Consider the following 12,891-nt stretch of genomic DNA (forward strand, 5'->3'; position numbering starts at 1 on the left):
GGATGCTTCCTTTAGTTAAAAAAAAAAGGGGGGGGTGTAGAAAATCACCCATTGTTCTTTCAGTCTGACTTGTCTGTTAGAGAACTCAAATTTTATGTTCAGTTGCTATTGTCTGTCCTCTTATTCTAGTTTCCTGTCATAATACCTACCATCTTTACAAGATTAATTTGTAAAGTGAATTTTATTCGAAGTCACCTAAAATCATATAGGACTTAAATACATTGTACATATGTATAAACATAATCTTACTGTCACTCTACTGTTTGCTTTTAAAGTTTTTTCTTACTTGTTTTCTTACCTATTTGAAAGAAAATTTATATTGCTTGATTATAAAAATTCTGTCTTGAAGATAAAATTTTTGGGTAATTCAAACAAGTGAACAAGAGAAAAATATGATTATCCATTGTCATTTGTGATTTATTTAGTTATAAGAAATATGAATCTACTCAAACAAGCTAAAGCCAGGAGGGACAGTATGGCCAGTCAGGGACCTTCATAAGCCAATGGCCAGAAAAGACAAATATAGCCAACCTCATGGACAGATGATTTGATGGCTTAGGTCAGGGATCTACTGGCAGATAGATACATCTAGAAGTCAACTCTTCAAAAGTCACTGTATGTAATGACTAGATTTCAAGGAGGAGAATACTAGGGTTTCATCTAACTTGCCAAAAGATAACTACAACCCCCATCCTTTTTATCATATGAATCACTACTTATATTTTAGTAATTTTTTTTCTAGCATTAATTTATAAAAGCAAATGATATGTAAGGTCTGGATCCTATCATTTCTACTGAGTTATAGCATCAGCATAAGCATTTCCTTATCACTAAGAAGTTTTCAAGGCCCACCCTGGTGGCGCAGCGAGTTAAAGCACAGCACTATTTCAGCATCAGTTTGATCCTGCCCCAGAGGTGACCCACATGGCATGACAACCTTCCCTGTTTTGTTAGCTGCTCCCCTCAGTAGTGTTCTTCGTCAGTCTGCCTGTTCTGTTCCTCACTCTGTCTCTGGTGAATCCTCTTACTGCCCCTGCACCTCTGGCCTGTACCCCAGTTCTGTATGCATAAATCAATAAATCTTTAAAAAAAAGTTTTCAAAATCACATTTTGGGTCACAAAGTTTTCTATTATCACATAATGTATTTATATAAATATGGTCATGTAGAGCAATACAAATTTATTAGCTGATGTTCTCTAGGTGAGGAGCCAAGGGTGAATGAGCTATATTCTCTGCTTAGCTCCTTTCCTACCCCTTCCCAACAGCCCACACTTTCAATCTCCCCTACCTTCAAGCTCCCACCACTAACCTCCAAACCCTTTCCTATCTATCATTTTTTTTCCTTTTCTTAGCAATTATTGTCTTCAGAGATACCTGTATCTCTTACTTTTTGTCTATCATCTATAACCTTTCTACCATCTTCAAACTATAAAGCAGGAGCACCTTTAACTTTGTTTTCACTGATAAACTTATTTCAAGCAGTCTTTGGTCTGATTTTAGTCCTCCTCTATCATAATGTTTTTGAGTCAAATAAAAAATGACACTAATTATTTAGATTAAAAAAAAAAAAAGGAAATCAAGGGACCAAAAGGCTTCCTCTTTTTGCAGGAACTATTATATGCCCATCAGTGCTCCTAGAGTAGAGTAATTGAATTGTTTAAGATCAGCAGGTGCAGAAGTTTCAATTCAACGCAATTTGTACTTTTATGAATTTTCTAAAGGCACCAAGTGCAAATCTCTTATATTTTTCTCCTTATTGTAAGCTATAGGTCAAAATGTCTACCTAAAGAGTTGTGAAGGTTACCACAAAGTCTAATAAAAACTAAATGATGGGATTTAGGATAGTAGTATATGTTTTATTTTTGAACCTTTATTTTAACTAATTTTCATTCAACTTTTTTTTTAAAGATTTATTTATTTATTCATACAAAACTGAGGTACAGGCCAGAAATATGGAGGGTGAGAGGACCTACCAGAGACAGAGTGGGGAGCAGAACAGGTAGATGATTGAAGTACACTGCTGAGGGGAGCAGCGGGCGGGTCAGAAGGGGTCTGCCACGTCGTTGTGGATCACCTGCGGGGCAGGCGGGCAGCGGGCAGGTGGGCAGGCGGCAGGCGGGAATCCAACTCATGCGAAAGTGGCTCAAGCTTCTTAGTGCTGTGCTTTAACCCGCTGTGCCACCAGGGAAGGCCTCATTCAACTTTAAACAAAAAAACTCATACGAAGGGCATCATATTTTCTTTAAGAAAGCTTATTCCTATGATATGGTTTTCTGAGAAAAACTTCTTGCACTGGCTGTCTCAGCTACCACCTATAAAAAGCAGAGACAACACTGTTTCTGAGATGACAGCCAACATTGCAATTGTCAAGTCAAATAATTAGGAATAAGGAGAAAAAAGATCCAGAGCTGTCAGGACTGCTTCCTGCCACTTTTTCAAGGCAGAGTAGAGTAGTGCAAATGAAACTGTGGTTCACAGGCCAGTACCAGTTCCACCAGCTGCTTCTTAGGAGGCCAGAACAAATAAAAAAATGAAAAACAGCATTCAGAAAACCTTGCTATAATTTGCAATTGCAGGGATATCAAGGTTCATTATCTTCTAGAGTCACTCCTCTAGTCAAACGGAGTTTAGAGTTTGTGCTGTCCTGCTAACTGACAACAGCATTGCCACTCATTGTGCACAGTAGGACATATGTTAACTAGTAGGACACAATGGAAAAAAGTATGTGAAGAAAATCAGTTGCTGACTCTGGATAACTAAAAAATTCAATTCTAGAGCTTCTGTTATTCTCCGGTCTTTATATTTAAAATTATGGGTCAAAAAGGTTTTCAGTTAAATTTTAAAGTGAGGATCACCATTGATTTCATTATATCTTCCCATTCAGACATTGTTTTAAAATCAGAAGTATGAAACTTATTGACATTAAATCCCAGAAAGGAAGTTTGAAGTGAAGAAATAATTATTCCCATGTAAGCTTTTCAACGTCCTACTTACTCTTGACATGTACAGAGTTCTTTGAAAAGAAAATGTTTTCTTTAACATCATTTACTACCACTTCTTCCTATTTTTTAGCAATCATATGCAAACTTTGAGCCAGTAACAGCAAAGCAAAATTCTCCATGGAACAGGTGTCAGAAAAATTATTGAACTTAGAAACAGGCAGAAGAAAATGCTGGCAGTTTTGTTCTGTGAACTTCTGAACTTCACATTCTTTTTATTGCCTACTTTACCACTGTATAAGGAAAGCCATTAACATACATTTTTTTTCCAGTACAAATGCAACAAATAGTTCATAGGATTGGGTCCTTAACCTATAGGACCCTGATGCAATATGCAAATAGTGACAGAGTTGAGTTGAATTATCACCTGTAAAGTGTCTGAGAATTTTATGGTGGCTGTGTGGAGAACCCCCTGGTAGAACTGGGTGCAGAACTCTTAGCAGTACAGAAGAGGGTCTTGAGAGTCCTGAGAAAAAGGGACTGCTTGGTCCATGGCCCTAGTCATTCTGTCTGAGACCCCTTCTAACATGTCTACCCTTCCCTGAGCAACATCCCTTTCTTTTCTTCTTAAAGACTTCTTTGCTTGTGCATGTAAGAGTTGGGGTACAAATTGTAGGAGATGAGAGGATTCACCAGAGACAGAGTGTGGGACAGACAGATGGATCTACTGAAATACACTGCTGAGGGGAGCAGCAGGAGAGACAGGAGAGGTCTGCTGAGCCATTGTGAGTCACCTCCCTGGCTGGGGATGGAACTCTCCCGGCAGTGGCTGTGACTTAATCCCTTGCACCATTAGGGAGGCCCCAGCAGTACCCCTTTCTTGGTTTTTAGAAAATCTATTGTCTCCATTATCCTGGAGCTTCTGATGAATCTCCAACTTCAATAGCATCACAACTCCTGTTTTATCACAAAGACTGGATAGTTTTGTTTATTCATCTTGTTCCTCATTCAAGGAAATTAGGAACCTACATTCCAAAGTTTGTTGTACTTCTGATAGAGAAGAGACAGTTAATTTTTTTTTTTTGCTTATTAATTCATAATGACAATATGACCCAAAAGGGGTGTATCATTATTATTAACATGTTACTCAGTGAAGAATATTTTATCCTGTTGTGAAATACTTCTTTAGCAGAGATCCTCAGAAGTGGAATATGAAAGCAATTGTTTTTGTAAAAAAAAAAGAGTACTGTCCGAAACATAGTAGTAAACTTCTTAAGGCACTTACAGAAACTAATCAACACAGCAGTTTTCCTTCACTACAGCTGGCATATTTTCTAAAAGATTTTTGCTGGTATAGTAGTGAAAATTAAAACTGACCACACAATGACTGGCATCCCCTCTGATATCTGCTACTTTTTTATAATGATATTTTCATAACTATCTCAATTATTTTATTAACAAATAAGGGAAAGAGTCCATTGTTTATGTACCATAATCATCTGAAACAAATATTATTGTTTAATTATATTATCATCCATTGAGAATAGTCATCGCAGCAATATACAACCAAGGAACCCTCATTCTTTGGAAAAACCAAGTATAATAAATTAGGTTAAATGCTTCAGTGAAGCTGAAACAGTTGTCCTCTAAATATTTATTCTGATTACCTGCCAAGAGTAAAAGGTACACATAGCTAAGGCACAAGCTTCAGAACCACAGTACTAAGCTGACTGGTCTCTCTTAATCTTAATATAAGTAGTTAACAATAAGCACAAAATTTAATATAGCCAATATTGACTAATAATATGAACAGTAGATCAATTAAATATTTTAGGCAGGAAGTTTCCTCTCCTTTTAAATCATGTGGTAAATTCCACTTGATAGAGATATGTCCATCAGAGTTACAGTAGAAATATTTTTCTGTTAGCTAATTATTTAAGTAGTAATCTTTTGTGAGTGCTTCAGTCAGTCTTAAATTGTTAAGATATAATTAGACAAAGTATATCTTTGAATTGTCCCAGGCGAAAACTGTAGAAAATCTGCACATCTCATCTTCATCTGTCTTTTGAAATTTAAGTTCCTATATTCAATTACTTGCTAACTGGTCATAAAAGACAAAATTTTAAATATGCAAACTTGAAGTGTTATTTTTCTATCCATATATTTAGTTATGGCTGTTGATGCCTAAACTCAGTTATCATCCAAGACTTTTCACTCTTCCCAGGCTATATGTTTAGTGAATGCCATCTTTTATCTATTCCAACTGCATGCTGTCATCCAGTATTTATTGAGGATTTGAAGTGTGGTAAATCAATACTTCAGAAGGCTTTAATATATATACAAATCACCCCAGATCTTATTAGACAGTGTTTACTAATTCAGTAGCTCTGCATTTTTAATAAAGTTTCCAGGTGATGCCAGTAATGCAAGTCCACAGACTTGACTTTGAGTAGCAAGGTGCTAGGCAATTTTCTAAGAGCATGAAAGTTACAGTGACCTCATATCCTTAAACGACTTACATACTAGTGAAGGAAGACTGAAAACAAACAAATAAATAAATGAAAATAAAATAAGCCTTGCGGAAAAGTAAAGCAGAGTGAAGGGGTGTATTATAAAGGGAAGGGATTGACCAGTATGCTATTTTATAGGTTGATCAGGGTGAGCCTTTTTGATAAAATGATATTTGAGGCTAGACACAGAAGAAGCAAGAATCTGAATTCATTGGAAATGTAGGAAAAATGATCCCATATAGAATTTGTCAGCTTGTCTTAGTCCCTAACACATGAATTGAAAGGCCTTCACTTCTACTTTGAACCACTGCAGAAAACCTTCCACTTGCATGTGTGTGTGTGTGTGTGTGTTTAATTGACTTATATATCTGTTAGCATTTTGAAAGTGTAGGATTTCCCCCACTCATGTCTAGTCCCCATATCACACCCATCACTGAAGCACCCATAGTCCTCTACCACCCTGTTCTCACTCCTGGATGCCTCAGGTATATAGTCAACTTACAAGGGTTGATCATTCAGTTTACCTTTGTCTGACCCTTTGTTTGCTTTCTCTATATTTCACATATGAAATTGACACCATCCATGATTTATCTTTCCCCTCTGGCTTATTTATTTTAGCCTAATCCCTTCCAGTTCCATCTATGTTACCATAAATGTATAATAAATTCATCCTTTTTGATCACTGAATAGTACTCCATTGTGTATATATATCACATCTCCTTGATCTGCTCCTCTGTTTTGGGGCACATGGTTTGTTTCCATAAGTTGATTATTGTAAACAGTACTACTGTAAACAGGAGAGTACAAGTTTCCTTTTGAACCAGTATTTTTCTGTTTTTTATTCATGTCTAGGGATAGAGGAAACAATATACAAATTTTTTTTTCTGAAGGTGAATTCATTTATTCTTTCTTAAAAATACATTATCATATTCTCTTTTTAAAATTCCAAATCTTATCTAATTATTAGCCATATTTATTATTAACAGTGGCAGTGGGTGCTTCCTGGAAACCTAAAGACATAGGTGCCATGAATGAATGATGCTGGTGTTCCCATAAATCTCACAAGTTGAAGATTTCACTTTCCATTTTATGTTTAATAAAGCAAGTCATTTTAAAAATATTTAGCAAGAGTGCTCAACAACAACAAAAAATGTTTATTCTGTTGAATACATCCTATCATAATGCTAAATAATTGACATTCCTACACTTACCTGGAATTTCTTCATCCAATATACTATTATAGCCTCTGTAGTTCTACAGTTCCTATACTCCAAAATTACATTCAGGTTTTTCTTTCTATTCACTCTAAAATTATAGTAGGAGTGAACTCTGAAAAGAGTTTTTTATTATTCCAATTTTATCTAAGCTAATGCTAGACAATGACTTCTAATGTAAGTAAAGCAAAAGCAATTAAAACTGCTCAAGATTTTTCCTCAAGACAAAATAGATTCTTAGATTCTATCACACTGAAGCAGCACTTCTACTTTGAACCACTGCAGAAAACCTTCCACTTGCATGTGTGTGTGTGTGTGTTTAATTGTATGCTTCTTAACATGTTTCTTTTCCTTTAAATTTGTAACACAACTCAGTATTTTAAAAAATTGAAATTATTTTTAGTGTCACTCTGGTAATAATTCATTATACATTTTTGTCAGCTTCTTGAATTGTTTTAACTGTGGCCCTTTAAATTTAAATGGCATTAATTAAATTTAAGGTAAAATTCATACTAAAGTTTTTGTTTCTGTACCAGCAAACACTTTCTATTCCTCTGTACTGTCCCTCTTGAGGTAGTCAGGTAAAATATTTCTATGGCTAGGTGTTTACAAACAGTGGCAAATTGAATTAAAAGCTCTATTAAAATTATTTAAATTCTGTTGCACTGAATTAAAGTTACTCTTTTTTAGAAGGGAGCAGGAGAATTTAGTTACAAACTATATGTTTTTGTAGTCATTATGCAGTAATTACTTCTCTATAAATGTAGAGTTTGTAGAATTATACTTAGTATATATTTACACAAATTTCCATTATAAATTAAAGTACCACAAATACCCCAAAGCTAAAGAATATATTATCATACTTATAGCAAAATGAACTATAAAAGGAACTGTGAATACAGGCACCCACATTGAAGTCATTTATGCTATTCTCTTTTTTCTGGAATGTCCATTATCTTGCAAATTTTGAATCCTATCATTGATGAACAAGTCTAATTCTCAATTCAAATTGCTATTGACAACATAGCTTCCAGATTTTCTTATCTTAAACATGGTCTTCTCTTTTCCCTAAATTACTAGAGAACATACTGACTTTGCCTTCTCTTTGGAATTTAGCTTCAATTGGTTTGTATTATTTTAGTAATCTTTCCTAAGTTCCAGTAGAACTTTCTTTACAGAAACAGGTAGAAAGCCAAATTCAGGTGCCTACCGATAAGGTTTTTCCTGATGTTTTTCAGAGTGATGATCAGGATATTAAAGTAAAAGGTAAATATCTTACTTCACTTGTGTTTATTTTCTTTGTCCCTTAGGGATGCAGAGAAAATAAAACAGTATTCACTCAGTATTTAATTTTTTTCATATACTACCTGATGTTTAGCAAATTTGATGTCAACAAAAGCTTAATGACAAATTTTGTGTATTTTGTAGTACTGCATAGATTTTTTTGTTGTTTAAAGAAAGTATTATATTCCCTCGCGTATCTATTGCTTCGATGGTAAGATTGCTTAAAGAAAATAATATATGTTGTTTACTTAAGAGTTGAAACGACTCAGAATTCATTTTAAAGTGTTTGAACTCAGAGTGTACCATTCTTTACTCAATGATACAATTGGGAGTCTCCTAAACAGTGCTCCTTTATGGATGATTCCAGGTACCTGGTACTTGGCACAACTCCCTACCCTCGTAATATTTGTCTAGAAACACATTTGATTTGCTTTCCGTATAGCAGCTTTCAGTTTCTGAAGAAAGTGTGTGTGTATTTCTTTATTTATATTTAATCGTTTCTGTATGAAACACTTGTCCCAGGTAAACTGTAATACTGCCTTTGTTTCCTGTGCTCTAGATGTAAGATAGTGCCACCTGCTGGTGTACTTGAGGTAAATATCAGTGTTAAGAGAGAAAGCAATCTAAATTAAATGTTGGCTATTTTGCCGAAGTGCATTGCCGGGATCTAGAAATTGAATAACCTTGAACACTCTCTGAGCTACATAAAGTATATATTGAAGGATTCTATTTAAATGTCCTAAAATTGCCCATCTAAGACCTTTACTGAGCTTTTCTGTCATACATAATGTGGCTTTATAATAAGGAGTTTACAACTTTAAGTAGCAAAATAGTTTTTATTTAACGTATTGCTAGAAAATATTCTTAAGTCTCTTTGAACTTCTTAGCTGTCTCAAACAGAATATTTAAAACACAGTTTATCTGGGGTATATAGACTTATCCCTTTCCATCATTAGTGATCATAAAAGGCAGATTTGTATGCTTGATTAAAGATGCTCTCCTAAAAAAATCTTCTTTGATTGTCAGAGAAGGGAACCATGGTTAAAATATTTGTTACTTTATCCAAAAGTACTAGATTTTATGCTTTGATCAAGCATTCAACTCTCTCTAATCCTTGACAGAGAAGAAAAGAATGTGCAAAGTATTGTTAAATCGCCTTACATTGATTTATCTGCCTCTATATAAAATGTATGCATACATATATAGATCACATATATTTTGATTGCCATATAAATATCTAAAATATATAGGGCTTTTTTGTGTGTGCATTCTTTTCCTTTACCCCTAACATTTTTGTTTGGTAATAATATCAAACTTGTTTTTATAAACTGTTTATATACACACATCCCATTACATGAAAATACATAATGGACATATGCCTGTAGCTATGTGTGTCTGTGTTTACGCACACATACACACACATGCATGCACAGACAATCTAGGCTGCCCTGGTATAGCTGGTGAAGACAAGAGTCTTGTGTTTTTTGTGAGGTTGGCCTGTGCTAGGAATGTATGTGTGAAACCCTATATACACCCTATATGTGTCTCATTTACGCCTGCTTTCATAAGGTATTGATTATAATTTATTTTGTTTTTTTCATAAGAAATATAATTTCCTTCTAAGCAAAGGGGTTAAGCTTGACTTTTAAAAACTTCCCATGAAATTATTCATTTTATTTAAAAATATATCCTTTTAGGTCATAACACCCAATGTTAATTAAAAGTGTAGGTATGCTTTCTCCAAGCTTTGCTTGCAGATGAGCACTGAAAATTAGCAAATGTCTCTTTGGCCAGGATCTAAGTACACCAAAAGCACCAGATGAGGCAAGGGGGTAGATGGAAAGGAACGTGAGTATTAATTATGCAAAGGTTAAATTAAGAAAGTAGAGCGGTAGAGAAGTACATATGACGAGATACTTTTGAAAGTCACATGAGGTGGGCCTCCCTGGTGACAGCACAGGAGTTAAAGTGTCAGTGCTGTCAAAGTATCCCCAGCCACTGAGGGATAAGTTCAACTCCTGGCCAAGGAGCTGAGCCACTGCTCCCCCCAGCATCACATTCCAGTAGATCTGCCTGCTCTGCTCCACACTCTTTCCTCTCACGAACCCACCCTCTCCCCTAGGCTAAGATCCCAATTATTATATGTGTAAATAAAGTAAGTCTAAAAAGATTATGATATTAGTTGTAGTTTTCTTTAAAAAAAATTGACAAACTACAGCTCTCCTCTGCATCTAGGATTATTTGCTTTAATTTATTAATTTGTTTGCATTAAGTAAGATTTGTGTTTTCTAAGAGTTAGAATTCAAAATGGTGGCATAATTAGGCTATTGCCCTGATGATCACACAAACAGGTGTGAAAGCAGTCTCAACGGGTCACGTGTTTCCTCCAACCTTTTGTGCCCATTCCTGTTTTGTTTTTATAGTCTTCTGGTCTAAAATGTCTTTCTTTCAGCTCACGTACTGATTAGTACACAAGGTTGGATACCAACCTAAAACTCTACCTAAATGTCTCATGGTGGAGTCCACAGGGGGATTGGCGGTATGCATGGTGTGAAAGCATACATTGTAGGGGTTTGAATCTAAAATCCCTAAAGCAAATATAATGTGTACACCAGTTTTTCTTTAAAATAAAATGGAGAAAAAAATGAAAAAGAAGGTTATAAATACGTTGATTTGTGTGTTTGTGTGTGATTAATGCACTTCAATTTAATGAAACAAAAAATAGTCGCAATGACTGGACTTGAACAATCGTTTCTTTTGTGATTTCTATTAGATGTCTTAGAATTTAGAGTTTACGATTTTTGGAGCCGAAAAAGAAGGGAGCTAGAGATCTCCTAGAATGTCCTAAGTTAAATTTCTCACCTTACTGATGAGATCAGACTTTTGAATTAATGAGGACATGACCTAAGACAATGAACAAATATAGTATTTCTAGTAAAGCTGAATTTATGAATAAGTATCAACATATCTTTTGAAATTGTTTCAAAGTCTGAAAGTGAAAAAAATGTCTTCTATCAAACTTTACATTTTAAAGTAGTGTCAGTGGGAAAAAGATTCTTTTGTACTTTGTATTAAAACATTTAAAGGGCTGACATCTAATTCCTTTATTATGCTTTCCCAATTTCACTTCTGGCTGGAATTGGGGTTAGGCTGGTCTTTAGAATTACTCATTGAAGTTATGAAATGACAGGTGGTTACTGTTTTTAAGAGAACTTGCCTTGCCTTACAGATCCTCGAATCCGAGGGTCACATGTGCTTGCTTTTCCTGGAGAAAGCTACAAAATGTCTCATAGACCATTATGCCTTCAAAAGGCACAAGATGGAGCTGAATCTTTGTAGTGGGAGTAGAGAGGTAAGTGGTAGGCCAAACAGATTTATAGGTTTCTATCAAGACCTGTCGGGAAAGGTTTATTTCTTCTGCGTATTCCTACCCACACCAACTACTACTTCATTTCTTATTTTCCTCTGCTCCAGACTTCAAAAAACTATTTAAGTTTCAGCTTCCAGTTTCTGATTTTCCTTTTACCTTATGTCTGAGTAATCTGGTTTTGCGTTGAATAATTCTTGATTTTTTCCTACCCAGTGTCTTTATTTTCTTCTTTAGTGGTATCTCAACGTTTCTTTGAGAACTACACCTTCTTTTAAATACACTGTGCACACACACACGCACACACACCCTAACATGCAATGTATATTAGATATATGTGCATGAATAAACCCCTAGTGGTTGAACTGTTACCAACCCAGACATACACTTTGTCAGATTGCCAAGCCAGGTGTGGGCCCCAGTCATCAGTGTAATTGCCCTGTTTTTAGTATTGCCTGCCTGGCGTGGCCTTCTTTCCTTTCTCCTTTTGTGAGTTCAGTTACATACACTTAAAAACTTTATTTTATGCAGCTTTTCTATTTTTTCCCCAAAAGTTTTCTTGGCTATATGTGTGTGATTTTCCCAGAACTGAAAGTATTGCAATTATGTATTTCTGGTGATTTTTATGTATATCATTTTTATGTATAAATAGCTAAATCTACATTTTTTTCTGAAAAGAAGCATTTATTTTTCTTTTAAAATCAATTTCCATCATGAGATTAGATAATCACTCATAACTTCTACTTGTAAAGCTGCATTATTTTTATAACAGACACTTTAATCCATGAGAATTTATTTGATATATTCTCAGAGCAAAGCTCTTTTTCTGTATTTTTTAAAGGAAAGACAAGTTTGTGTCACTGGATTATTTACTAAATGACACTTTTTTTCCTCTTGAGTTTTAAACTATAATTAGTGCTGGGTCCCTCCTATTAAATCTTAAAGATACCTTCGCCAGAAGTTAAATTCTAACGTTGATAGTTGTATGAATCAATTTTGAAATTATTAGTGGAAATATTATAAATATAATATATTGAACAATTTTTAAGAAAACAATTTAATTTTTTTTTAGGATATAATCTTGCCCTCCCTGTCTTGTGTTTCAACATATTACAAGTGACCTTTTGCAGGTGCTAGGCACTGACTTGAATATGCTGATGAAATCACTGGGCTTGCAAGATGTTTCATAGAAAAATGAAACCTTAAACTACCAACTGTGTTTGAACAGATGATGTTTTTCTGCCTAATGCACCAATATTCATTAAACAGAAATATGTCTCCAAAGTTCAGGTATGAATAAAAATGAAGTAGATTTTCTGGGTGCTTAAATGTTAATCTCCACTAGGTCATCATTTCTCAATACCATTATGATTTGTACTTTGTTCTTCAATATAAAAGAAGTAATTAAAATATCACAAAGCCCCATGAACTTTGAAGAACTTTTGTTCTCATTACTAATCATTTTTAAACTGGAGTTCTGTAGTTAGCTTTACAGAATTGTGCAACTGACCAGTTCTAGGAACTAGTTCTACTCGTATTTTCATCCTTCTCATCTCCCTAAATGTTCTCTCTAAAT

Source organism: Condylura cristata, unplaced genomic scaffold (assembly GCF_000260355.1).
Source record: "Condylura cristata isolate star-nosed mole 26May11 unplaced genomic scaffold, ConCri1.0 scaffold00003, whole genome shotgun sequence".
In the NCBI taxonomy this organism is placed as follows: Eukaryota; Metazoa; Chordata; class Mammalia; order Eulipotyphla; family Talpidae; genus Condylura; species Condylura cristata.